This window comes from Bos indicus, chromosome 18, assembly GCF_029378745.1.
Source record: "Bos indicus isolate NIAB-ARS_2022 breed Sahiwal x Tharparkar chromosome 18, NIAB-ARS_B.indTharparkar_mat_pri_1.0, whole genome shotgun sequence".
In the NCBI taxonomy this organism is placed as follows: Eukaryota; Metazoa; Chordata; class Mammalia; order Artiodactyla; family Bovidae; genus Bos; species Bos indicus.
In genome coordinates this window covers 2,163,157-2,188,480 of record NC_091777.1, presented here as the reverse complement: position 1 = coordinate 2,188,480, position 25,324 = coordinate 2,163,157, and the positions used below count along the sequence as shown (strand labels likewise).

The following is a 25,324-nucleotide window of genomic DNA, read 5'->3' as shown; positions in this document are numbered from 1 at the left end:
TGCCACAGAGAGTGTGACAGGGAATGACCTGGGCTGGTCAGAGAAGTGTACAGTGCTGTGCACTTGGTGTACCTGTGATGTTTCAGCTGAATAAAGGAGTCAGCTGGGCAAAATTCTGGGCTGGGGCATTCTAGGCAGAGGGAATAGGCAAAGTCCTTAAGGAGGAGTCAGTCTGACCAGTAATGCAGTCAGTGCGTGGACGGTGAGTGGAGCTAGGGGAGGGGTCACCTTGCAGTGTGGGGCAGGGGAGGGAGCTGTGAGGACTTACTCTAAGTACAGATTCCAGGATTCTTCTGAAAATGAAAAAAAATGCTTGTATTCTTTTCTTATCTTCTGTCTTTTGTGATTTAGAGGGCCTCTTGTTTGGAAAGATATTTGAGAGTGTCTCAGAACTGGAAGTATTGGCGCCCATCAGGTTGCCTTTAGCCACTGTTATTTCTACTCCTGAACTGCCACGGACAGTAGACCTCATGGTGTTCTCTAAGCCACCTTGCCAGAGTTACTTGATGGGGTCATATCCCCTGGCAAAGGGTATGAAAGTCCAGCCTTCTTGCCCTAGGCTGGGAGGACTCTGATGTTATTTAAAAATGCTCTAGACCTTCAAGACATGCCTTTCCCTATCCTCTCCCCTTGCTCCTTCACCTAAAGGTTTCTCTGGAAAGCTTGACCTCAAAAACTCATGTAGAACTGAACCCCTGTCTCAGGTTCTCCTTCTGGGGAAACCAAACTTAAGCCACCAGGGACCATGTGTTTTTTGGACTAGAAATTGAGGTTCTGGGATTAGAACCTTCCAGCTCTGAAAGTCTTTAGAACTGTGTGACTTACTCAGTCACACAATAGGTGATTGGCAGAGCCAGGCCCAGGAAGGCGTCAGGGGTGGGGGTGGGGCCCGCTGGTGAATGTGGTGCAGAGCCAAGGTCGCAGCCGTGGTTTACCAGTAGCTGTGCTCTCTGCCTTAATTGCTCCGGAGACTTTATGTCCAGAATTCCACCTGCTTCCTCCTATGTTAGAGTAATTCACCCTGAAGTATGAAAGATTGGCAGCTCAGAGACAATGCGTCTTGAAAAGAAGATACTTGTAATAAATCTATAATTCAGTGAACTTTTTGTCAGGGCAATAGAGTGAGTTTAGTCAGCTCAGTCGTTCAGTCATGTCGGACTCTTTGTGACCCCATGGACTGCAGCATGCCAGGCTTCCCTGTCCATCACCAATTCCTGGAGTATACTCAAACTTATGTCCATTGAGTTGGTGATGTCATCTAACCATCTCATCCTCTGTCGTCCCCTTCTCCTGCCTTCAGTCTTTCCCAGCATCAGGGTCTTTTCAAATGAGTCAGCTCTTCACATCAGGTGGCCAAAGTATTGGAGCTTCAGATTCAGCATCATTCCTTCCAATGAATATTCAGGACTGAATTCCTTTAGGAGGGACTCTCAAGAGTCTTCAACACCACAGTTCAAAAGCATCAATTCTTCGGTGCTCAGCTTTCCTTAATAGTCCAACTCTCACATCCATACATGACTACTGGAAAAACCATAGCTTTGACTAGACGGACTTTTGTTAGCAAAATAATGTCTCTGGTTTTTAATATGCTGTCTAGGTTGGTCATAACTTTTCTTCTTAGCACAGTTCTGTTGGTTTGAGGTCATAAGTGAAAGTGAAAGTGTCCGACTCTTTGCAACCCCATGGACTGTAGCCTACTAGGCTCCTCCATCCATGGGATTTTCCAGGCAAGAATACTGGAAATGGGTTGCCATTTCCTTCTCCAGGAGATCTTCCCGACCCAGGGATTGAACCCATGTCTCCCTCATTGTAGGCAGACACTTTACCAGGGAAGTCCATTTGAGGTCATATGTGTGTGTGTGTGTGTGTGAGTCACTCACTTGTGTCTGCCTCTTTGCGACCCCATGGACTGTAGCCCACCAGGCTTCTCTGTCCGTGGAATTCTGCAGGCAAGAACAGTGAAGTGGATTGCCATTCCCTTCTCCATTTGAGGTCATAAGGGAGCCATATATCAGGAAATTCCTCAGCTTTCCCAAGGATCAGCTTCCCCACCCCATTTCTACTTCTCCTCACCCTCTTCTCCCCACAGTCAGACCACACATGTTGAGAAGCACTCTGTGGCTTCTTCAAGTTTCAATTGCAAGGCCTCTCAAAGGTTTGAGTCGATGGAGGGGAAGGTGACTCAGCTAAAGAAATAATTTGGCCAAAAGTGCATTTTGGAAAAGAACAGACTGGTGATTTGAGCTAAGCTCCCTGGCAAGTGATTGGTTTCTCAGAAGCGTAGATTGCTGTGTATGATGTAGTAAATTTCCATACCATTATCTAAAGAGCTGGTGTCCATTGCTGGCTGAGGCAGGCTTGTGATATAGGTCTGGGGATGGCAGGTAAGGCTGCCATCCTGAGGAATGGCAGCCCCCCTGGCAGGGTTTCACTTTTCTGTCCAAGTGGCCTTGGGTAAGTCATTTACTTTTTCCCCATACAGTTTCCTTGTCTAAACAAGTAGAGCTGGATAGTCCACAGTCTTGGTCCTCAAAGTGTAGTCTGCCGACCAGGAGTATTTACAACACCTGGGAGCTTGTTAGAAATGCAGAGTCCTGGGAATTCCCTCCAGTCCAGCGGTTAGGACTCTGCACTTTCACTAGCAAGGGCCTGGATTCAACCCCCTGGATGGGAAAGTGAGATCCTGTAAGCTTCATGGCATGCCTCTCTACCCTACCAAAAAAAAAAAAAAAAAGAAATGTAGAGTCCTGGGAATTTTCCGGTTGTTCAGTGGTTAAGACTCTGTGCTTTCACTAGTCTGGGAGAATTTCTGGTGGGAAACCACGATCCTGGAAGCCACATGGTATGGCCAGAAAAGAAAAAAAAGAAATGCTGAGTCCTGGGTCTCACCTTAGATCTTATAAATCTGTGTTTTAAGAAGATTCCCAGGTCATTTGTATACACATCTCAGTTTGAAGAGCCCTGCTCTGGAACAGACCACTCAAATGTGGTCCTTAAACTAGCGTATCAGCATCACCTGAGCTTGTTAGAAATGCTAGTTCATGGGCCCCAGACCTACTGAACGACAGCTCAGGGTGGGGCCCAGGAGCCTGTGTTTTAACAGCCTCTCCAGGTGATTGTTAGGCACACTGACCTTTGATAAGTGCCCTTCCTCAGGTCACATTGATTCTAGCAGAGGTTTGGCTGTTGTATGTGTGTGTGCTAAGTTGCTTCAGTCATATGACTCTCTGCGACCCCATGGACTGCAGTCACCAGAGTCCTCTGTCCACGGGATTCTCCAGGCGAGAACCCTGGAGTGGGCCGCCATGCCCCTCTCCATAGCTGTTGTACATACAGGGCTTGTTTGGTGCCATTTTGTGGTTCTGGAAACACTCACATACCCGTACTCCACGGCATTTCTGGGGTGTCTTTAGCTCTGCTTTGCCAGAGAGAAAACTGAAGTTTAAGGGAGGTTAAGTGAGTTGCCCAAGATCTTTCTATCTCACAATGTTTTTCAATAGTATTATTGACACAAGATGTTTCTGGCGATGTGAGTTAGCTATTAACATGATAATAAAACTTGTGAATATTAAACATTACCTGTTGATAAATGACAGAGGCTGTTTTCTTACTGGAGTATAGTTGTTTACAATGTTGTGTTAGTTTCTGCTGTGCAACTAAGTGAATCAGCTATGTATAGTACATATATCCCTCCCTCTAAAGCCTCCGTCCCACAGCCCCCACCCCCGCCACCAGATAGACGCTCTTGGAACATGAGCTGGAAAAGATTGTGTGGGTCTTGATCAAGTTTTTGGAGCTCGTGAACTGCAGCTCTTCTTTTCTTGTTTCTTGTTTTGAATCGTAATACATTCACATGGTTTAAACATCATATGACTTTTAATAAATTAAAAGACGCTTACTCCTTGGAAGGAAAGTTATGACCAACCTAGATAGCATATTCAAAAGCAGAGACATTACTTTGCCAACAAAGGTCCATCTAGTCAAGGCTATGGTTTTTCCTGTGGTCATGTATGGATGTGAGAGTTGGACTGTGAAGAAGGCTGAGCGCCGAAGAATTGATGCTTTTGAACTGTGGAGTTGGAGAAGACTCTTGAGAGTCCCTTGGACTGCAAGGAGATTCAACCAGTCCATTCTGAAGGAGATCAGCCCTGGGATTTCTTTGGAAGAAATGATGCTAAAGCTGAAACTCCAGTACTTTGGCCACCTCATGCGAAGAGTTGACTCATTGGAAAAGACTCTGATGCTGGGAGGGATTGAGGGCAAGAGGAGAAGGGAACGACAGAGGATGAGATGGCTGGATGGCATCACTGACTCGATGGACGTGAGTCTGGATGAACTCCAGGCGTTGGTGATGGACAGGGAGGCCTGGCGTGCTGTGATTCATGGGGTCGCAAAGAGTCGGACACGACTGAGTGGCTGAACTGAATAAAGGACTGCTGCTGCTGCTGCTGCTAAGTCGCTTCAGTTGTATCCGACTCTGTGCGACCCCATAGACGGCAGCCTACCAGGCTCCCCCTTCCCTGGGATTCTCCAGGCAAGAACACTGGAGTGGGTTGCCATTTCCTTCTCCAATGAGTGAAAGTGAAAAGTGAAAGTGAAGTCGCTCCTCCATCCGTGGGATTTTCTAGGCAAGGGTACTGTAGTGGCTTGCCATCGCCTTTTTCGTAATAAAGGACTATAGTCAAAGCTTTTCTGTCACTCCTGTTCCATAGCCACCCAGTACCCTCCTCCCCCAGAGAATGGTTTTTAGTTTATTGGATTTAACCTAATTAATGCTGATCCTTTACAAAGCTTTGGAATCTCCTGATATAAGGCTACCCTCATGACCCCCCAAATCTCTGGACTTGCAGTATATGCATTTTCCCAGTTCACTTTATCATCCTGACAAAAAGTCCATCAAATCGGTTAACAAGCATCTTCTCTTAAGGATACACCATCTTGAAGAGGTTCTGAGCTGCTGCTCTTGGATGCTTGTGTGTGTATTATTCTAATACAGCATTTCTTTATGCAAATACAAACGTACATAGATATATATGTGTGTTATATATAGCATATATTAGCTGTGAAATAGCGTCCGTATATATGTCTGTATAATGCTCTGTCACTTCTGCCAACACAATTTACAAAATAGAATACACGGCACTGTTCTGAGCCGTGCTTGTTTCACTGAATATATTATGCAGCTCTGTTGTGTGATAACAGTTTCCACTCTGCTATCACAGACACTGCTGTATATGTGGCATTTTGCCGGTGCTTATTCTATATGCAGGATAAATTCCCAGAAATGAGGTTGCTAGGTGTCTGTATTTGTAGTTCCAAGAGATACTGCCAACTTGCCCTCCTTAAGCTGGTGCCAGTTTGCACCTCGACCAGCTTTGGATGAGAAGCTACTGTTTTCTCACATCTTCGCCAGCTTGTTGTCACATCGCTGGATTTTTACCAATCTGATAGGTGAAAAGCAGTTTCTCATTTGAGTCTTCATTAACCTGGAATATGTTTACAGGCCATTTCTATTTCTTTTTCTGTGACTGTTAATACTCTTTGCTTGTTTTAAAAATTGGATTATTGCCTTTTTGTTTCTAGGAACTGAGTATCTATTAGGGAAGGATGGCCTTTTGCCTTGATAAAAGTTGTGTCCAATTTACTGTTTCTCTTTTATTGATGGTTTGTTGGTTCTGTTTACACATATTTTCATTTTTTGCAGTCAGATTTATCAGTCATTTCTTTTATGGCTTCTCGGTGTTGAATCATAGGTACAAAGGTCTTCCCCGCTTCAAGATAGCATGTTCTTTATTTTCTTCTATGATTTTACATTCAAATTTTGATCCATTTGGAATTTATTTTGATGTATGCTGTGAGGTATAAATCGACTTTTTTTTTCAGATGGCTATCTCTTTTCTGCTGAATTGAGAAGCTATTTTAATCATAAACTGTTTATCATAAGCTTATTTTCTCATATATATGTAAGTCTATTTCAGAACTTGCTTCTCTTTTTCATTGGTTTCTTTGACTATTCATGTTCACTCATGTTCACACTATTTTACTTGCCATGGTTTATAATATTTAAAAATATCTTTTAGTATATTGAAGGGCTGCTCCCCTTATTTTTAGATCTCTTTCAGGCTGTTCTTATTCATTTTTCTATTTGAACTTTAAAATCTGTTATATAATTACATTCCCATGTGTTGGTGTTTTTACTGGATTTGCTTTAATAAAAACTGAAGTATAACACACATATAGAAAAGGGGACTGATTGTAAGTACGTGGCTTGATGAACTATCACACAGAAAAGCGAACCATGCTGGAGCAGTACCAGCATGGAGAAGCCCCGCGCTGGCCTCCAAGCAGTTACTGCCTCACCCTCTTACAAAAGGTAGTTATCATTCTCATTTCTTCTGTCATTCTTCTGGTTTTGATTTAAAAAAAAAAAAAAAACTTTATGTAAATGGATTCTTTTGTATTTGGCTTCTTTTGCTCAATTTGTGAGTTTTTTAAAATCTGTTCTCCTGCTGATGGACATTTAAGTTGTTTCCCAGTTTTTGGCTATCATGAATAAAGTTGCCTTGAATATTGTAACATACTGCTTTTGGTGTCTATATATGTATGTGTGTGTATATATATATAATTCTGTTGGGTATTTGCTTAGGAGAACTTGTGCATGGGATATGCACATGTTTCAACTTCAGAAAATACTGCCAAACAGTTTTCCAAATAGATATGTAACCATTTACCCTCCTTCCAGTAGTGTCTGAGAATTCCAGTTATTTTGAGTTCCTGCAACACTTGATTTTGTTGGTCGTTTGGATTTTACTTACTCTGGTGGTAATTTAGTGTGGATTTAATTTCCTAAAGTAGCAATGAGATTGTGTGTGTGCTCAGTTGCTCAGTCATGTTAAGCACTTTAAAATATGAGTTTGTTGGCCATTTAAATATTTTGTTTCATAAAATATATTGGGATTGTTTTAAATGTATACATTAACTTTAGAGAATGGACATATTGATGATGTTGAATGTTCTTATCCAGGTACATGGTGTAGCTTTCCATTTGTTTAAATCTCCTGTGTCCTTTAGTATTGTTTACAGTTTTTTTTTTTTTAATGTATCTTGCACCTTTTTTGATAGGTTTATTCCTAGATACGTATTTTTTGTGGAGTCTTTTCTAACTGGCTGTTGTTTGTAGTAGTTTCTCAGTTAATTCTTGTAGCCATTTTAGGCTTATAATTATTTCATCTATAAATAGAAATAATTTTATCTCCTCCCATCCAGTTCTTTTTTAGTTTTTTATTGAGATATAATTGACATATAACATTGTATTCATTTTAGGATACAAACAAAATCTGATATATGTATATCTATGAAGTGATTACCACAATAAGTTAGTTAACATCACGACAAGTAGCTATAATTTTTTCTATAACAAGAACTTTTAAAGATGTATTCTTTTAGCAACTTTCACATAAACAGTACAGTATTGTTAATTAGGGTCACCATGCCGTCCACTGTATCCCTTCATCCAATTATTTTCTCTCTCATTTCTTTAGCGTGTCTAGTTGCAGTGGCTAGGACCTCCTGCACAGTGATAGTGCACACAGGTGTATTATTTCTCTCTTTAGTTGGAATGTGTCTGTTGTTTTCTAGTTAAGTAGAATGCTGGCTTATAACTGAGATTTATATGTTTTATCATATTAAGGAATTATCCACTGAATCCTACTTAAGGATTTTTAATCAGGATAATATGTTTTTGTTAAAAGCTTATTCAACATTTATGGATTTCCTGGGGTCTATCGTTATGTTAAGTTTCTGAGAGCTCCTTGGTGGGTTAGTGGTTAGGATTCTGGACTTTGACAGCCGTGGCCCAGATCCAGCCCCTGGTCAGGATCCCCTGGGCCACAACAGTGGAAGTGTTGAGTCCTAACCGCTGGACTTCCAGGGAATTCCCTCCATTTGGTCTTTTAATGTGCGTGCCACCCTACTGGAGAATCTTCTTTGAGTCAACAACTACTGTGGACTCCTCTGGAGAGGATCTCTGGACATGTACAGAGTCAGGACATACGGTACATGTGGGCTAAAGTGTCCTTTCCTAAGGGCTTCCCTGGTGGCTCAGACAGTAAAGAATCTGCCTGCAAAGTAAGGAACCCTTTGTCTGATTCTCTTTTAGGAGACCCAGCTCCACATTCCTTCCTGGCATAATGGACAATAGGAACTGGGGTGTGGGGAATCCCCTAGTGGCCCGGTGCTTTCACTGCCGTGTGCAGGGGTTTGGTCCTGGTCGGGGAACTAGGGTTGTGCAAGCTGCATGATGCCACCAAAAGAAAAATTTAAAAAAAGCAACTGGTTTTTCATCAAGTTGGGAAAAAATGCCTGATTCTGATCTTAGTCTTTTTCAGTTTAGCTCTGTAGTTGTTTGGTTAGCTTTCATCTCAAAATAAAACAAAACATTCCAAACCCCCCAAAACAAAATTAAACAATCTTAATCCTGTCCCACTCGGTTATGTTTATATAGTGCTTTAGAGGATGTCCCAGTGGACCTTGGGACTCACTGCTCTAATGGTTCTCAAGAAGGGGAAAAAAGCTGAAGGAACTCTGGATCTATAACAAACCTTTGGGTTCTCAGTCGCTGGGAAACAAGCTGAAGGAGCTCTGGATCTATAACAAACCTTTAGGTTCTCAATCGCTGGGGAATGCAGTGCCCAATCCAAAGAAGAGGCATCCACTTGGCAGTGTGGCCCGGTGGCTAAGATTTCCAGGCCAGTTTGTCTGGGCCCAGATCCTTCCTCTGTGTACTACTGTGTGACCTCAGAGAAGTTACATCACCCCTCTGGTCCTCAGTTTCCACAAACAAAAAATAAAGATAATAGTGATTCTATCTCTAGCCTTGTTGTGTGGAATCAGTGAATTCATGCCTGGCAAATTCTGCAGCCATAAATATGGGGAAGCTGGAATGGGTATTAGAGCATCCAGTGGGGATTGGACCAGGTGGTCTTTACATTCAGTGATCTATCTGACCTTTGCTGACCCTAATCCTCATGCAGATATCTGCTGGTGTCCTTAGACAAGTGGAAAGTTCTCAGGGTCAGGGTCTTCTAAGATGAAGCAAAATAATGAAATAAAAAGTCCCATTTTCTAAGTGTCTGGGCTACAGAAAGCAAAGGAATCAAAGATTCTTAAAGGTTGGCATTCCAGATAATAAATCTGTGAGTTACTGAAAAGTTGGGTTAAGGCGCTTGGCCCCTAACCAGGCTTTTCTGCAGCCTTTAATTCTGAGGCTTGGCACTCCCTAAAAAGTGGGTTGGTTCATTTTTGAATGGGGCATCTGCACGGTGGCTCTCCTGGGTAGTACTGCCTATAGTACGCAAATATTTGTGTTTGAGAGAGTGAAAGAGGCATTTTGCTGTGGGCAGAGGAAACAGATGCAGATAGTGTTTGATTGTAAAAGGAAGAGCCACTGGGAGGGAGGGACCCTTTGGGCAGTGCCTGGCTTCTCTCATTAAATGTGGATTCTGAGCAGCAGGGTCTTGCTCTCCTTCAGGTATTCTGTCTAATATGGTGAAACAGAAGCCAGGTTGGAACCCTCATCACCAACTTGCTGTTTCCAATGAGTTATTTGCAATTTTTAAAGCTATAGTAAAATTACTTAAAAGGCACAGACTTTAAACATTGTTTGATGGTCTGTTAGTTTCCTAGGGACTACTGTAACAAAGTACTGCAAATTTGGTGGCTTTAAGAGTTTTCTCTCATGGGTCTGGAGGCTGGAAACCCAGAATCAAGGTGTCCACAAGGCCATGATTTCCTTGACCTTTCACTGCCTCTCCCTGGCTCCTGGTGGTTGCTCGCAGCCACCGTGGCTTGTGGACCTGTTTTCCTGATCTCTGTCTCGGTCACCACGTTGTATTCGCCTTGTGTGTCTGTTTTATTTTCTTATAAGGACATCAGTCCTTGGATGAGGGCCTTCTGTAACCTGGTATGGACTCACTCTAATTTAACTAATTACAGCTGCAAAGACCCTATTTCCAAATAAGGTCACATTCTAAGATTCTGGTGGACACGAATTTTGGGGGGACACTTCCTCCCAGTGCAGATGGCTTTTGACAATTGTGTATACCCAGGTGACCACCACCCCAGTCAAGAACCAGGATATTTCCATCACTGTGAATTTGCTCATGCCCCTTTCTGTCCTGACTCTGTAACTGTAGATTATTCTTGCATTCAAATAAATGGAATTACGTAGCGTGTGCTCTTTGGTGTCTGTCGTCTTTTACTGGCAGTGTTTTTGAGAGCCATCCATGTTGTCGCATGGATCAGTATTTTGTTCCTTTTTCTTGCTGAGCAGTCTTCTGCTGTGTGATTATACCAGGTTTGTATATCCGTTCTGTTGACGAACATTTGAATTGTTTCAACTTTTGGGACTACATATAATTCATGATACCAATATAGTAGCAATGCATATTCTTTTTGTTGTTGTTTTTGAGCACATGGCTCTTGGTTTTTCTAGGTTGATACCAGGAGTAGAATTGCTGCTTCATACAGCAGGTATATAGCTCATTTTATTAGAATTGCCAGTCTTCCAGAATGACTGTAGGCCCCCAAGGGTAGTGTGTCAGAGCTCCAGTTGCTCCATATTCTCATGATCTTGGTTACTTTCTTGGCAGTATTTTCTTTGGTGCATAGAGAGAGTAGACCTCTGCACGTTTCTATCCATGAGCTGTAGAGCTCAAGGCCCTCCAGCTAATGATCCGCTTCACTCCTTTCATTTTCTTTTTTGTCGTGTTGCTCCAAGGAAGCTTTTGGGCACCAAGGTCTGCTGGAGTCCCTTTGTCAACGGTTACTTTTTCTGAGACTAGCGGAAGTATGAGCCCTCCACACTCTGTTCTTTCACCCTTGAGTCTCTTTGCTCATTGGAGGTCAGAGTTTGAAGGTCAGAGGTTGGAGTCCTTCAGAAGGACATCAGCAGCTTTCAGGAGCTGTTCAGAATGTTCAGGGGTCCCATGTGACTAGTTCCACACTGGATTTCTTTCTTTCTTTCACAATCGAGTATTTTCCTCACAGATCTCTATTGATGGTGCTAAAGCAATAGCAATAAAGGGAATAATTCAAGAACAAAAGAAAAAGCTTCAGTTTTCCAAGACACATCTTTGCTGCCTTTTATAATAGTGAATAATAATTATTATAGTAAATACTGAGCTCCTGGACACCGTCCCATGTTCTAAGTTTTCTATATATGGAAACTGGTAAATACTCCCGTAACCCTTTGAGGTCAGAGTTTTGTCTCAAGGCCATTGTACAGATGAGGAGTCTGAAGGAAGACAAGAACGCTCATGTTGCCTAAGGTAAGGTGGAGCTGGAATTTGAACACAAGATTCTAGCTTCAGAGTCAGTATCTTACCTGCACATTTTTTTTCCTTAGGGTCATTCACATTTTGGAAGCCTAGACACATTTATTTAAAAGGGAAACATTATATCACTACCACAAATGGGAGATCCATATCACTTGCCATAGTAGATGATAACTATAAAAAGAAATACTCTGATAACAGCATTATTCTAACTTATTCCTGTTATTCCTCACCCACAACAGCATTTTTTTTAATGGTTTGTGCTTTTGAGTCAAATATAAGAAAATTTTGCCCAATTCAAAGTCACAAATATTTTCTCCTAGAATTTATTTAGTTTTAAGTTTTACAATTACATCTATCATCCATTTCAAGTTATTGTATGCATAGTGTGAGGTAAAGGCTATGCTGAACTTTCTTTTTTAGGGTTATGCTTATTTTTTTTTAAAAAATAAGGATTTCCGGGACTTCCTTGGTGGTCCAGTGACTAAGACTGTGTTCCCAATGCTGGGCCCTGAGTTCGATCCCTGGACAGGAAACTAGATCCCATATGCCACAACCAAGAGTTTGTATGCTGCAATGAAGACCTGACACAGCCAAATAAGTAAATATATATATATATTTAAAATAAGAATTTCCGGTAGTTTCTACAGCATTGGTTGAAAAGACTCCTTTTTCCTGCCTTCTTTGAGTCTGGCTTTTCTCAGGGAATGGGAAGATTAATTCTCGAAGTTGCTGCAAGGAGAGAAAGGTATAATCATTTTGCTACACAGGATGTAAACTCATTGGCACATGGTCAGGACTCAATAAACAGCAGTTCTCAGATTATGCTAAGTGCTTTCCTGTTGTTTGGCATTTAGATTGTTTCCAGTTTTCTTTCTTGAAGTGTAAACAGCAATGCAGTGGATATTCCAAGTGTGCTGCCTTTTTTTTTTCTTTAAAATTACTTTAGAGTATATTTACAAATCTTAATCCATTCTACAGTTAGTGTCAGAAGCATATACCCCTACCAGAAGCCAGAAGCCATGCATTGCTTTTGAATTAGCTCTGCTTCTAACCAGAGGGAGCTCCTTGGGAGGGTTAAGAACTGAAATCATCGCCTTCTCTGGCACCGCCCCGCCCCCCCCACACCAGTTGGTGGTTTTTCATCTTCCCTTTAGTGGAACACACTCTTCAATGATACTGTTTTCTACTCATTTGTTTACCTGTTTGCCTTCCCCACTGGCCTGCATCTGTCTTACTGGAATCACTACTTGCCAGCTCCCAGCACAGTGCCAGCATGTACTAGGTCCTTGGTGAATGCTGACCGTAAGAGCGGCACGCAGCGCGGCGCGACCCAGCGGCTGGGTCTGCGGCCTCCCTCCGCCTTCTGACAGCAGTGTTCTTCTAGCGCTGGTGCTTTGGTTCCAAGGCGTTGCGTCATCTGGATAGCTTTCTCCAAGTGTGGGTTGTGTGCCATTAGTTAATGTTGGATGGTGTGACAGGGTACTTGTATCCTACATTAAATAACATTGAATTTCAGAGTGAGGACATTTCTTTTCAGTTCTTTTTCAACTCTTCTTCTCTAGGACAAGATTTCTCAGTCTCAGAACTATTGACATACGGGGGCTGAAAAATTTTTTGTCATAGGGCGGCTGCCTTGCGCGTGGTAGAATGTTGACAGCAGCCTGGCCTCCACCCATTACTAGGTGCCAATAGCACGCCCACTCCCACCTGTGACAACCAGAGTTATCTCTAGACATTGCCAAATGTCACCTCCAGGTTGAGAACGACTGCTCTGGGAAAAAGACTCATTCTGGTGCTATTGTATTTCGAACACCTCTACAGCCCTTGCCAGGGAGCTCCCTGGAGGTCTAGTGGGCTGGACCAGTAGACTTAGGACTCTGCTTTCACTGCTTAGAGCCCAGTTTCAATGCCTGGGGTTGGGAAACTGAGATCTCACAAGCCTCACGGCCAAAAACAAACAAACAGAAATCCTGGCTAATACTTCCTTTCCAAAAAAGAGAGCACTTCCCTAGCTCAGCAGGCGATGCTTTCTCACTTGAACTTACGTTATTTTACTTTCCTTGATGTTAGCTTCTCATTTTGGCGAGTGAGAACTGTTTTTCTCTCAGTGTTAAGTGTTGTGGAGTTTTCTTTATGAATCAATTTAAGTAAAAAGTTGAATGAATATAGAGAAACATACCTCAAATATGTAGATGTGATCCAAATAGTGCTGTGCTAGATACCTGCTTCTAAGGAAACGCTGAGTCATGCATCTTCCTGTTTCACAGCTTCTGTCGGCAGGCAGGTTTTCATGTTTTGCTTCACCTAAGACAATACTCCAGCTTGGGAGATGCCCTAGGGATCTGGTGTAGTGCCAAGCTTCCCAGATGTGCTGACATGGATCATATACATGCAGCACCTATCAGAAGTGTACCGCCCGCTTCAAGCATTTGATCTGTGGACCCAGGAGTGAGTCTCAGTTGATAAAATCATTCAGGTGCTTTGGATCACAAGGGTAAAGGCCGTGCATGTCTGGCTGCCAGCCAATCCTTTTCTGAGAAGCCGGTATTTGAAAACAAATCACACAAGGCTGGAGACTTTCTGATTTAATAGGGATCAGATGTGGGAAGAAAGCACAATATGTCATATTGTGACATATCGTATTTCATTTCAGACATCTTGGCAGAGCTGCCAAGCTGCTACTGACTCTGCTTGCCTCATGGGAAAAGGCTTGATCAGATGGCAGTGTGAGTGAGAATATCACACTTAGCAACCCTTGATGAATGAGTCTAGACATTAAGCATCAGTGGCTACCAACATCAGAGAAGAGTGGACCTGGCACCACCTGTAGTTGTGACAAAGGATTTAAACTTTGTCTGATCCAGTCCGCAGTGTGCAAAAGCACAGGACGGAGGGACGTGTTGAATTGCACCACGAATGCGCAACCAGCAAAGCTAGACAGGGGCACTCTTGGACACGTATCCTGGGCTCTTTTTAATTTTTAAAAATTTATTTGGCTGTGCCGGGTCTTCGTTGCTGCATGTGGGATCTAATTCCCTGACCAGGAATTGAACCCAGGTCCTCTGCAGTAGCGGCTTGGTGTCTTACCCAGTGCACCACCAGGGAAGTTTCTATCCTGGCTCCTTTAGCAGATGGATTGTAAAGGGAAGGATGGAATGGAGGAGAAATCCTGTGGGTTAAAAGAGGATTCAAAGATATATGACTTTTAAAAATGGGCAAAGCTAAAACCTTTACTGTCTAGGGAAGCACGCTTGGTTGATAAAACCAGAAAGAAACCTGACAGATGTTTCTGTAGTAGTCAGGATGGTGGTTACTTTTTGGTAATTGAGATGGGACTCATGGAGAGCCTTCTGGAGTGGCCTACTAGGTTCTATTCCTTGATTTCATGGTAGATATAAGATTTGATTATCTTATAATAATTCATTAAACTATACATTTTTTTCTGTTACTTCTATATTTTATTTTAAAATAGTTTTAAAAAAGCAAGATGTGAGAGGGGACATATGAATACCTATGGCTGCTTCATGTTGAGGTATGGCAGAAACCAACACAATATTGAAAGGCAATTATCCTTCAATTAAAAATACATAAATTAAAAAAAATGCAGGGTGCAAAGGAATATGGGTAAAATGCCACCTTTGTAGGCAAAGAGAGGAAATATGAAAAATATGCTTGTTTTTTAAAAATGTAACCAATGTAAGGATAAACCAAAAACTAATGAAATTGTTTTATCAGGGAGGGAGAAATAAGGGGGGAGAAAGACAGAACTTTCTGAATATGACTTTTATCATTTAGTTTTTACTTTGAAATGATGGCATTACCGACTTGATGGATGTGAGTTTGAGTAAGCTCCGGGAGTTGGTGATAGACAGGGAAGCCTGGCCTGCTGCAGTCCATGGGGTTACAAAGAATTGGACACGACTAAGTGAACTGACTGAACCTGACTTTAATGGATTGAAATACAAAAATTTAAAAATTAATGAACTCAAGGTGATCACTGAAAAATCATCATTAATTGCCTTTGGAAGATGTTAGGCAACTCATTCTGAAAGCTGGTAAGTAAAGACAAAGAATCATGCTTTTTTAAAAGTGTTATAAATATTTATTTGTCAAAATATTTTTTTTAAAAAGTGGAGTAAGACAAGGCTGAATTTCAGCTAATGTTATGCCACAATCACAGGTCACATAAAAAGAACAATAGCAACAACCAAAACCCCAATTGTCCTAGCAATTTCAGAGGATAAGCTTCAGTGTTAGAGTCCAGAGCTAACATAGAAGAGTAAAAGGTTGCTTGCCTCTACATGTCACTTTAAAGGGAAAGGAGATGTTGCAGGTAGACAGGGAGAAGGCTTCAACAGCTAAGGAAAGCAAGATCAGAGGGATTCTACTGTATGGGAGAAATCCTTACCTAGGGCTGTTCAAAGGCTGAGAAGATAAGGGTCAGGGTGAAAGGCTACAGAGACTGGTATCAGGAGGAAAGAAAAAAGTCAACTTAGAGGAATTAAAAAGAAAACAAAGAGACTTCCCTGGTGGTCCAGTGGTTAAGAATCCGCCTGCCAATGCAGGGGACCCAGGTTCCTTCTGGTCTGGGAAGATTCCACATGCCACCACGGAGCAGCCAAGCCCCTGAGCCACAGCTCCTGAGCCTGTGCTCTGGAGCCCACGAGCCACTATTGAAGTCTGCACTCCAGAGCCCGTGCTCCACAACAAGAGAAGCCGCTGCAATGAGAAGCCCGCACACCACAACGAAGCGGAGCCCCTGCCCACCACAACTAGAGAAAACCCACACGGCAACGAAGACCCAGGGCAGCCGAAATAAATAAACAACAAAAAAAGCTTTTTAAAAAAAGAAAACATGGTTGGTCACAAACTCCTCTGTTTACTGAGATATGAAGCAGTGGAACCATGTCAGCAAGGGGGACCATGTGGAGCACGTTCTCCTATGTGGGACCACAGCGTGAGGATCTGCAGTCTGCAGTTATCCTACCTCCAGTCTTTCAAAGGCTGAGTACCCAGCTCAGCGCGCATACTGCTCCCGTTCATACTGGGCCATGTCACAGAGAACTGCATGCTGAAGCCTGAGACAGCTCACTCTCTAGCCCATAACTGTAGCCCTCTCCACCTGTGGGGTGCACAGCCCTGCTGCAGGATGCAGGGGGCTCCTGTCCCCTCCATCACAGGAGGAAGTGGTGGCAGTGGCGGCAGCAGCGCCTGAGTTTGGCAACAGGTGTTGTCTGTCGGGATCAGCAGAAGTAGAGCTGAGGCGGCGAGTCACAGCTGTGTTCTAGACTTGAGGGAGATGGGACATGGTCTGCTCTGCGTAGTCGTGTGCAGATGCTGCTGCTGCCAGTACTGCCTCGTGAAAGTGAGCTCGGGAACGCTTACAGTAGTCGAGTGCTCTGTAGGATAGCATCATTGTAATGAATGGATTCCCTGTAGCCCATGGTGTAAGGTGTGTGCACCGCTCCATACTGTTCATTATAACTGCTTGGTAAGTCCGCCACACGACCTGTACAATCTATTGGGCACTCTTTTGACCAGTGCCCCTCTTTCTCACACTGACAGCAGCCACTCCAGTCTCCCATCCCAGGGGCAGTCCAGAGCAGCTGGTGGACAACTGCACATGCATTCTTTTGCCTGGAAACTTGATAGTTTCTCCTGTCAGCCTCCACTGCATCCTCTGCCCACTCCATGTGTACAAAGGCACAATCTTTCACAATGTCATCGTATTTGATGACTGGACCGTACTCCTCAAACTTGGCTGAAACTTTGCTCTTATCCTTGCTGGCCGCACTCTGATGCTCCCCCACGTGCAGCCAGCAGTGGTGCTGGTGCTGTGTGGCACCCTCAGCCCTCTGGTCCTCTGCATGCACAAGGCCACGGGTCTTAACGCTCTCACATTCCAGCACCTTCCAACACTGCTCGACGAGTGAGCGGGCCTCCTGCCCTGTGGCCTCCCAGGGCAGGTTTCCAATGAACAATTTCATCATCCTGACAAGAGCCTCCTGGTGGCAATAGCAGTGGCTCCCGCATCAGAGAGAACTCTGCATAATGATGATCGTCGCTCATGGCTTGGTGCCACTGGGTCAAGAGTCAAGCTTTTATCCTGGTTTTTCTACCCAGACCAAATCTTAAGAAAATAGATGAGGAAAGAATGTTCTACTTTATAAAAGAATCACAGTAATATATATAGAAGAGAAGATAGAAAGTCACCACCTAAGAAAACAGTGGATCAAGGCTGTCATCCTGAGTATGTGATGAAAGGTAAAATGTTGATGGAAAACTTTATAATGGATGGATCATGGATAAAGAACATAACATTCGCTTTTTAAAGTGGGACAAACAGACCTTCTGTGTCTCCTGATATAATGCAACACCTCCTATGAAAATGATGCCTGAGCCCAGTTAAGCATCCTGATCTAAATATTATAATTACAGAGATAAATATGTTAAATGACATTACAGGGGTGCAATTATCCAAATCCAGAATGTGGGAAATCTACAGGACAAGTGACTCAGTTTCTTCAATAAAAACAGAAAGAGAAAAATAAGTTACTATAGATTAAAATGTCTTAAAAGTGTTCAGAACATACCATAAAGCTACAGAAATCAAGACAGAGTGGTTTTTGGCATAAAGATATAAATATAGGGGATTCTCTGGCTCTCCAAGGGTTAGGACTTGATTCTTTCACTGCTGGAGTCAGGTTCAGTCCTAGGTCAGAGAACTAGGATACCACAAGCTGCGTGGCATGACCAAAAAAAAAAAAAGATATACATAATAGATCAATGGAATAGAATTGAGAATCCAGAAATAAATCCATATCTGCCCATGTATTTATGGTCAACTGAAATATAGGAAGGGTGCTGAGACTATTCAGTGGGGAAAGAATCATCTTTTAAAAACGAGGGCTGGGACTGCTGGATAGCAATATGCAAAAGAGTGAAGTTGGGCTCTTGCCTCACACCATATACGAAAACCAATTCCAAATGGATCAAAGACCTAAATGCAAGAGCTAAAACTATAAAAGTCTTAGAATAAAGCACGTATATCTTTGTTCCCTTGGGTTGGATAGACACTTGTTTCTTAGATATGACACCAAAGGCACAAACAACCAAAAAAAAAAAAAAGGTAAATTGGGCTTCCTCAAATTTAAAAAGTTTTGTGCCTCAGGAGGCATCATCAGGAAAGTGATATTAACAGGTGTTTGTGAGATACAGAGAAATCAAAGCCCTTATACATTGCTGGTGGGAATATAAAATGGTATAGCTGTTTTGGAAAGCTGACTGACATTTCCTCAAAAAGTTAACCATGAGTAGCCATATGACCCAACAACTACATTCCTACAAATATACCCAGGAGAACTGAAAACATACACCAACACAAAAACTTGTACACAAGTATTCACAGCAGTATAACTCATAGAAGTAAAAAAAAAAATGAAAACAACCAAAATGTCCATCAACTGATGAATGGATAAAGAAGATGTGGTTTATCAATACATTTTGGAATATTGTATGACAACGAAAAGGAATGAAGTTACTGGTCCTGGTGGTAAGATGGTGACCACTACTGAGTGCGATGTGGGAAGAGCAGTGAATGAGCCAGAACTGTTCAACCACAAAGAAACTAAGAGGGAAGCAGAGTCTTTCAAGGAGCAAGGAGGTGCATACCATGTCAATAAAGATTACAGTAATGCTTATAGCTATTATACATAGATATGTTTCCTTAAAAAGGCTAGCTGTTATGGGGGTTGGGCAGTCATCTAGATGATGATCAAAGGGTTCCAGAAAGCTCTTGGAGATGCACAGCAGTGAGTGAGGTTGTATGACAGTTCCACCCAGGGACTTCTATGAGGGGGCAAATACCACCTATCTCTAGGGAATGCCTTGGTGGCACCTTGCAGTTTCTGGAGAGCACTAGAACTTGACGATGAACATGCTCAGGCAAAATAGAAGTTCAGGACTGCTAATGCAGTCACAGAATATGGGAAAACAGCAGGAACAGATTTTGAGAATCGGGATTTTTGGAAGTTTGTTTCCTGATGGACTGTGCCCTAGAATTTGCCCTTGCCTGCCACTGCTTCAGAATCATCAAAGAATATTTAGCAGTCTGAGTGGTTATCCAGAAGCCCAGTATGTGACCAGTAACATTTTGCAAATGGATCCCACCTTTGCAGCTGCTCTGTATGTGTGAGGTCTTTGCCTTTATTATGAAGGTTGTATTGAAGTGGTTTGGTTTTTTGTACAGCCTCTTGGGATGGCTCCTGACCATGAGGAGACCTGCATTGTCTGTAGAAATGCCAAAGAGCACACACGAAAAAGGATGGGAATACAACATTTAAAGAAGGAAACTACAAACTAGCATATGAACTGTGCAGAGAAACTCTGGGGATAGACCCAAAAATATAAAAACATAACATACAAATGTTCAAAGCATACAAATGTCCAAAAACATACGAATAGTTCATACAGCTAAAAAAAAAAACAAAAAACCAAAAACCCAATCAAAAAATGGGCAAAAGACCTACATAGACATTTCTCCAAATAAGATACACAGGTGGGCAATAGACATATGTAAAGATGCTTAACGTCACTAATTATTAGAGAAACGTAGATCAAAACTGCAATGAGGTATCACTTGACACCTGTCAGAATGGTCATCATTAAAAAGTCTATGAATAACAGATGTTGAAAAGAGTGTAGAAAAAAGGGAACCCTCCTACACAGTTGGTGAGAATGTAAATTGGTGTACCCGCTAGAAAAACAGTGTAGAGATTCCTCAAAAAACTGGAAATGGGGACTTCGTTGGTGGTGCACTGGCTAAGAATCCACCTGCCGATTCAGGGGACACAGGTTCTATTCCTGGCCTGGGGAGATCCCCGTGCACTGCAACTATGAGTCTGAGCTGGAGTCTGTGAGCCACCACTACTGAGCCCATGAGCCTAGAACCCACGTTCCACCACAGGAGAAGCCTCCGTGCACTGCGGCTGGAGAGTAGCCCCCACTCGCCACAACTAGAGAAAACCTGCTTGCAGCAATGAAGACCCAGCACAGCCATAAATAAATAAATAGAATTTTTAAGAAGAAGAAATTAAAAATAGAACTATCATATGATCCAGCAATCCCACTCCTGGGCACATACCCAGAGAAAACTCTAATTCAAAAAGATACATGCACCCCAGTGTTCATAGCAGCACTGTTTACAATAGCCAAAGCATGAAAGCAACCTGAATGTCCATTGACAGATGAATGGGTAAAGAAGATATATATATCACATATAGGCTAAAGACTGCAGGTAGGGGAGGAAGACATAGAGTGAACAGGGAGATTGCTTGGGAACTTTTGTGTTATATATATATATATATATATATATATATATATATATATATGTATACAATGGAATTATATATAAAATGATCTATAATGGAATACTACTCAGCCATAAAAATGAAATAATACTATCTTCAGCAACTGGATGGACCTAAAGATTATCATACTAAGTGAAGAAATCAGAAAGAGAAAGACAAATACCATATGATATCACATATATGGGGAATCTAAAATATGATATGAATGAACTTATTTATGAAACAGAAACAGACTCACAAACATAGAAAACAAACGTGGTTACCTAAAGAGGGTGGGGGTATAAATTCATAGTTTGGGAGTTCCAGGCATTCTTTGGTGGTCCTGGGAGCTTTGAAACTTCTGGTCCAGGAATTTTTTTTTTTTCAGTTTGACTAATGAAACTGTTTGGGACCCAGAAAATGCAGGCTTTCCCAGTTTTACCTGGAATGTGGACATAGGTCACCTCCTTCCTTCATCATGTCTCCATGTACTTAGCATAGTTTTGTTTTCTTAGTTGGATGCCCTGTGCCTGTGTGAGAAGGGTGACAGAAGGGAGCCAGACTAAACACTGCAGGTAGGGAGGGAGAAGTGGAGTTGCTCACTTTCAAAGAGTTGGGTCTGCCTCTTTGCGGCCCCATGGACTGTAGCCTAATAGGCTCCTCTGTCCATGGGATTTCCCAGGCAAGAGTACTGGAGTGGATTGCCATTTCCTTCTCCAAGGGATATTCCTGACCCAGGGATCAAACCCAGGTCTCTTGCATTGTAGGCAGATGCTTTACCGTCTGAGGAGGGAGGCAGAGAGTAAACAGGGAGACTGCATGTGAATTTTTGTTTTACTGTTTAAATTTATTAAAAATTTAAGAGAATAAAATGTTTTACCCTTATTTTTTAAAAAATGATTTAAAGTACTGTCTTAGCCTACTCAGGCTGCCGTAATAAAATACCATGGACTGGGTGGCTTAAATAACAGAAATGTATTTTCTCACAGTTCTGGGGGTTGGAGTCCAAGACTAGGGTATGAGCATGGTTGGTTTCTGGTGAGGACTCTCCCCTTGGGTTGCAGACAGCCACCTTCTGGATGCGTGCTCATGTGACTGCCTCTTCATGGGTTCATGGAGAGAGAGAGAGCAAGCTCTCTGGTGTCTTTTCAGGGCACTAATCCTATCATGAGGGCCCTACCTTCATGATCTCATCCAACCCTGATTACCTCACTAAGATGCATTTCCAAATACCATCACAATGGGGGTTAGAGCATCAGCATAGGAATTTGCGGGGGAGGGGGACACAAACATTTGGTTTAGAAGATGAATGAACCCTGAAAATATGCGAAGTGAAGGAAGCCGGTCACAGAGGATCATATAAGATTTTATTTGCATGAAATGTCCAGAATATGCAAATCCACCAACTCCAGGAGCTTACTCAAATTCGTGTCCATTGAGTCCGTGATGCCACCCAACCATCTCATCCTGTCGTCCCCTTCTTCTCCTGCCTTCAATCTTTCCCAGCATCAGGGTCTTTTCCACTGAATCAGTTCTTCGCATCAGGTGGTCAAAGTATTGGAGCTTCAGCTTCAGCATCAGTCCTTCCAATGAATACTCAGAACTGATTTCCTTTAGGAGTGACTGGTTGGACTCCTTGCAGACTGCAAGGAGGTATATCTTGATAATTTTTTAAAAAAAAGAAAGGAAAAAGACATAGAGACACATCACTCAGTGGGCCAAAATACTGGGCTCTTGATTCAAACAAAGCAACTTTAAAAAAAATTTATTTTAATTGGAGGCTAATTACTTTACAATATTGTGGTGGGTTTTGCCGTACATTCACATGAACAAAGCAACTTTTTAAAGTTTTTAACTTTGAATTGTAGGATAATTGCTTTACAATATTGTGTTAGTTTCTGCCATATATCAACATGAATCAGGCATAGGTGTACCTATATCCCACCCCTCCAGGTGGTCACAGAGCATTGGATTTGAGCGCCCTGTGTCATACAGCAAAGTCTCGCTGGCTTTCTATTTTACATATGGTAATATATACATGTTTCAGTATTATAAAGCAACTTTTAAAAAGACATTTTTTAAATAGCTAAGGAAAATTGAATATGGATTCTTTTTTAAAATTGATCTTTTTATTGAGGTAACATTGACATATGAGTGTACAGCCTGCTCACCACCAAAAATTGAGTTTCACTCCATCACCAGTTGCCAGCCATACAGTTACACCATATGTCAATCATTTTGCCCTTCTCACCCTCTCCCCTCTGGTAACCACGACTCTGTTTTCTGTATCTACATGTTTGGTTTGGTTTGGTTTGGTTTCTCCACTTGTTTTTTAAACTCAACGTGAGCAAAATCATATAGTGTGTTTCTCTGACTTATTTCATTTAGCATGATGCCCTGAAGGTGCATTTATGTTGTCACAATGGCAAGATTTTATTTTTTAAATTTTTTGGCTGTGTTTTCAGGCTTGCAGAATCTTAGTTCCCTGACCAGAGATTGAACCCATGTCCCCTGCAGTGGAAGCACAGAGTCCCAACGACTGGACCACCAGGGAATTCCCCAAGATTTAATGGCTGAGTAGTATTCCATTATATATATATATATGCCACATTTTCTTTATCCATTCATCCATGGATAGTCACTTAGGTTATTTCCATATCTTGGCTATTTAAAATAATGGTGTGATGGACATAGGGGTGTATGTATCTTTTCAAAGTAATGTTTTCATATTCTTTGGATAAATACCCAGAAGTGAAATAGTTAGGTCATGTGGTAGTTCTGTTCTTAATATTTTGAGAAACCTCTCTACTGTTTCCCATACTGGCTGTACTAGTTTACAATTCCATTAACAGTATATGAGGGTTTTTTTCCACAACCTCCCCAAGGCTTGTTATTTCTTGCCTACTTGATGATAGCAGTTCTGACAGGTGTGAGATGGTATCTTACTGTGGTTTTGATATCTTTTCATGTGTCTGTTGGCCATCTGTACATCTTCCTTGAAAAAATGTCTATTCAGCTCCTCTGCCCAATTGTTTTTTTTTTTTTAATTCTGGCTGCACTGGGCAGCATGCAGAGTTTTTGTCCGCCTACTAGGGAGCAACCCCACTGCCCATGTAATGGAAGTGCAGAGCCCTAATGACTGAGCAGCCAGGGAGGTCCCATCCTCTGCCTAGTTTTTAATCAGGTTGTTTAACTGTTGTTCAGTCATATGCATTCTTTGTAATAAATATTAACCCCTTAGTGGATATGCAATTTACAAACATCTTCTCCCATTCGGCAAGTTGTCTTTTTATTTTGTTGGTGGTTTCATTTGCTGTGTGGAAGCTTTTTAGTTTGGCACAGTGCCATTTGTTTATTTTTTGCTTTTATTTCCTTTGCCTGGGGAGACATATCTAGAAGATATTGTTAAGACTGTTTTCAAAGAGTATACTGACAGGACTTACCTGGTGGTACAGTGGTTAAGAATCTGAGTTCCAGTGTAGGAGACTCAGGTTCAACCCTGGTCAGGGAACGAAGATCCCACCTGCCATGGGGCAGCTAAGTCTGCTCACTGTGACCACTGAGCCCGCTGTAACAAAAGATCCAGCCTGCTGCAGTGAGATCCCACGTGCCACAACCGAGATCCGATGCAGCCAAATAAATAAATAGATTAAAAAATATATATATATATATACTACCTGTGGTTTCTTCTAGGAGTTTTATGGTTTCAGATCTTACATTCAAATCTTTAATCCATTTTGGGCTGACTTTTGTGAATGGTGTGAAATAGTAGTGTAGTTTCTCTCTCTCTCTCTCTTTTTTTTTTTTTTTTGCATGTGGCTGTCCAGTTTTTCCAGCTCCATTTATTTATTTATTTTAAAAAAATTTATTTATTTGGCTGCGTTGGGTCTTAGTTGCAGGCACGTGGGATCTTTCATTGTGGCACTCAGGCTTAGTTGCCGCATGTGGGAGCTTAGTTCCCCGACCAGGGATCAAACCCGAGTCTCCTGCACTGCAGGAGATTCCTGACCACTGGATCACCAGGGAAGTCCCCTCAGCTCCATTTATTGAAGAGACTATCCTTTATTGTATGTTCTTTGCACCTTTGTAGTAAATTAACTGTGGGGTTTATACATGTGCATTTACTTGAACATGGATTCTGTGTTAGATGGTAAGGGACTGTGCGTGCATGATAAGTAGCTTCAGTTGTGTCTGACTCTTTGTCACCTGATGGACTGTAGCCCATCAGGCTCCTCTGTCCATGGGATTCTGCAGGCAAGAATATTGGAGTTGGTTGCATGCCCTCCTCCAGGGGATCTTCCTGACTCAGGGATCAGACCTCTGTCTCTCATGTCTCCAGCACTGGCAGCCAGGTTCTTTATCAGGAGCATCACCTGGGAAGCCCAGTATAAGAGATTACTGGTTTGGAAATGTGCAATAATAGTAGTTTTTTTTAATCTTAACATACTGGTAAAATGGCATGTCAGGGATTTGTTTTAAAATACTCTAGGGCAAAATTTAGAGGATGGGTGAAATGGGAATGACAGAGTATTGATAATTTTAGAAGCTGAATAATGGCCATATGGGGCTTCCCTGGTGGCTCAGTTGGTAAAGAAGCCTCCTGCAGTGCGGGAGGCCTGAGTTTGATTCCTGGGTTGGGAA

General features: G+C 42.2%; 1 protein-coding gene and 2 pseudogenes across 11 annotated transcripts in view; 2 read left to right on the top strand and 1 right to left on the bottom strand.

Moving 5' to 3' along the window:
- The window catches only part of IL34 (interleukin 34), a 59,637-nt gene that overhangs the window by 18,194 nt on the left and 16,119 nt on the right, over nucleotides 1-25,324 (top strand). The window lies entirely within an intron of this gene.
- LOC109572582 (RNA-binding protein 4B pseudogene) lies at nucleotides 16,264-17,326 on the bottom strand (annotated as a pseudogene).
- Nucleotides 17,368-20,651, top strand: LOC139177022 (dnaJ homolog subfamily C member 7 pseudogene; annotated as a pseudogene).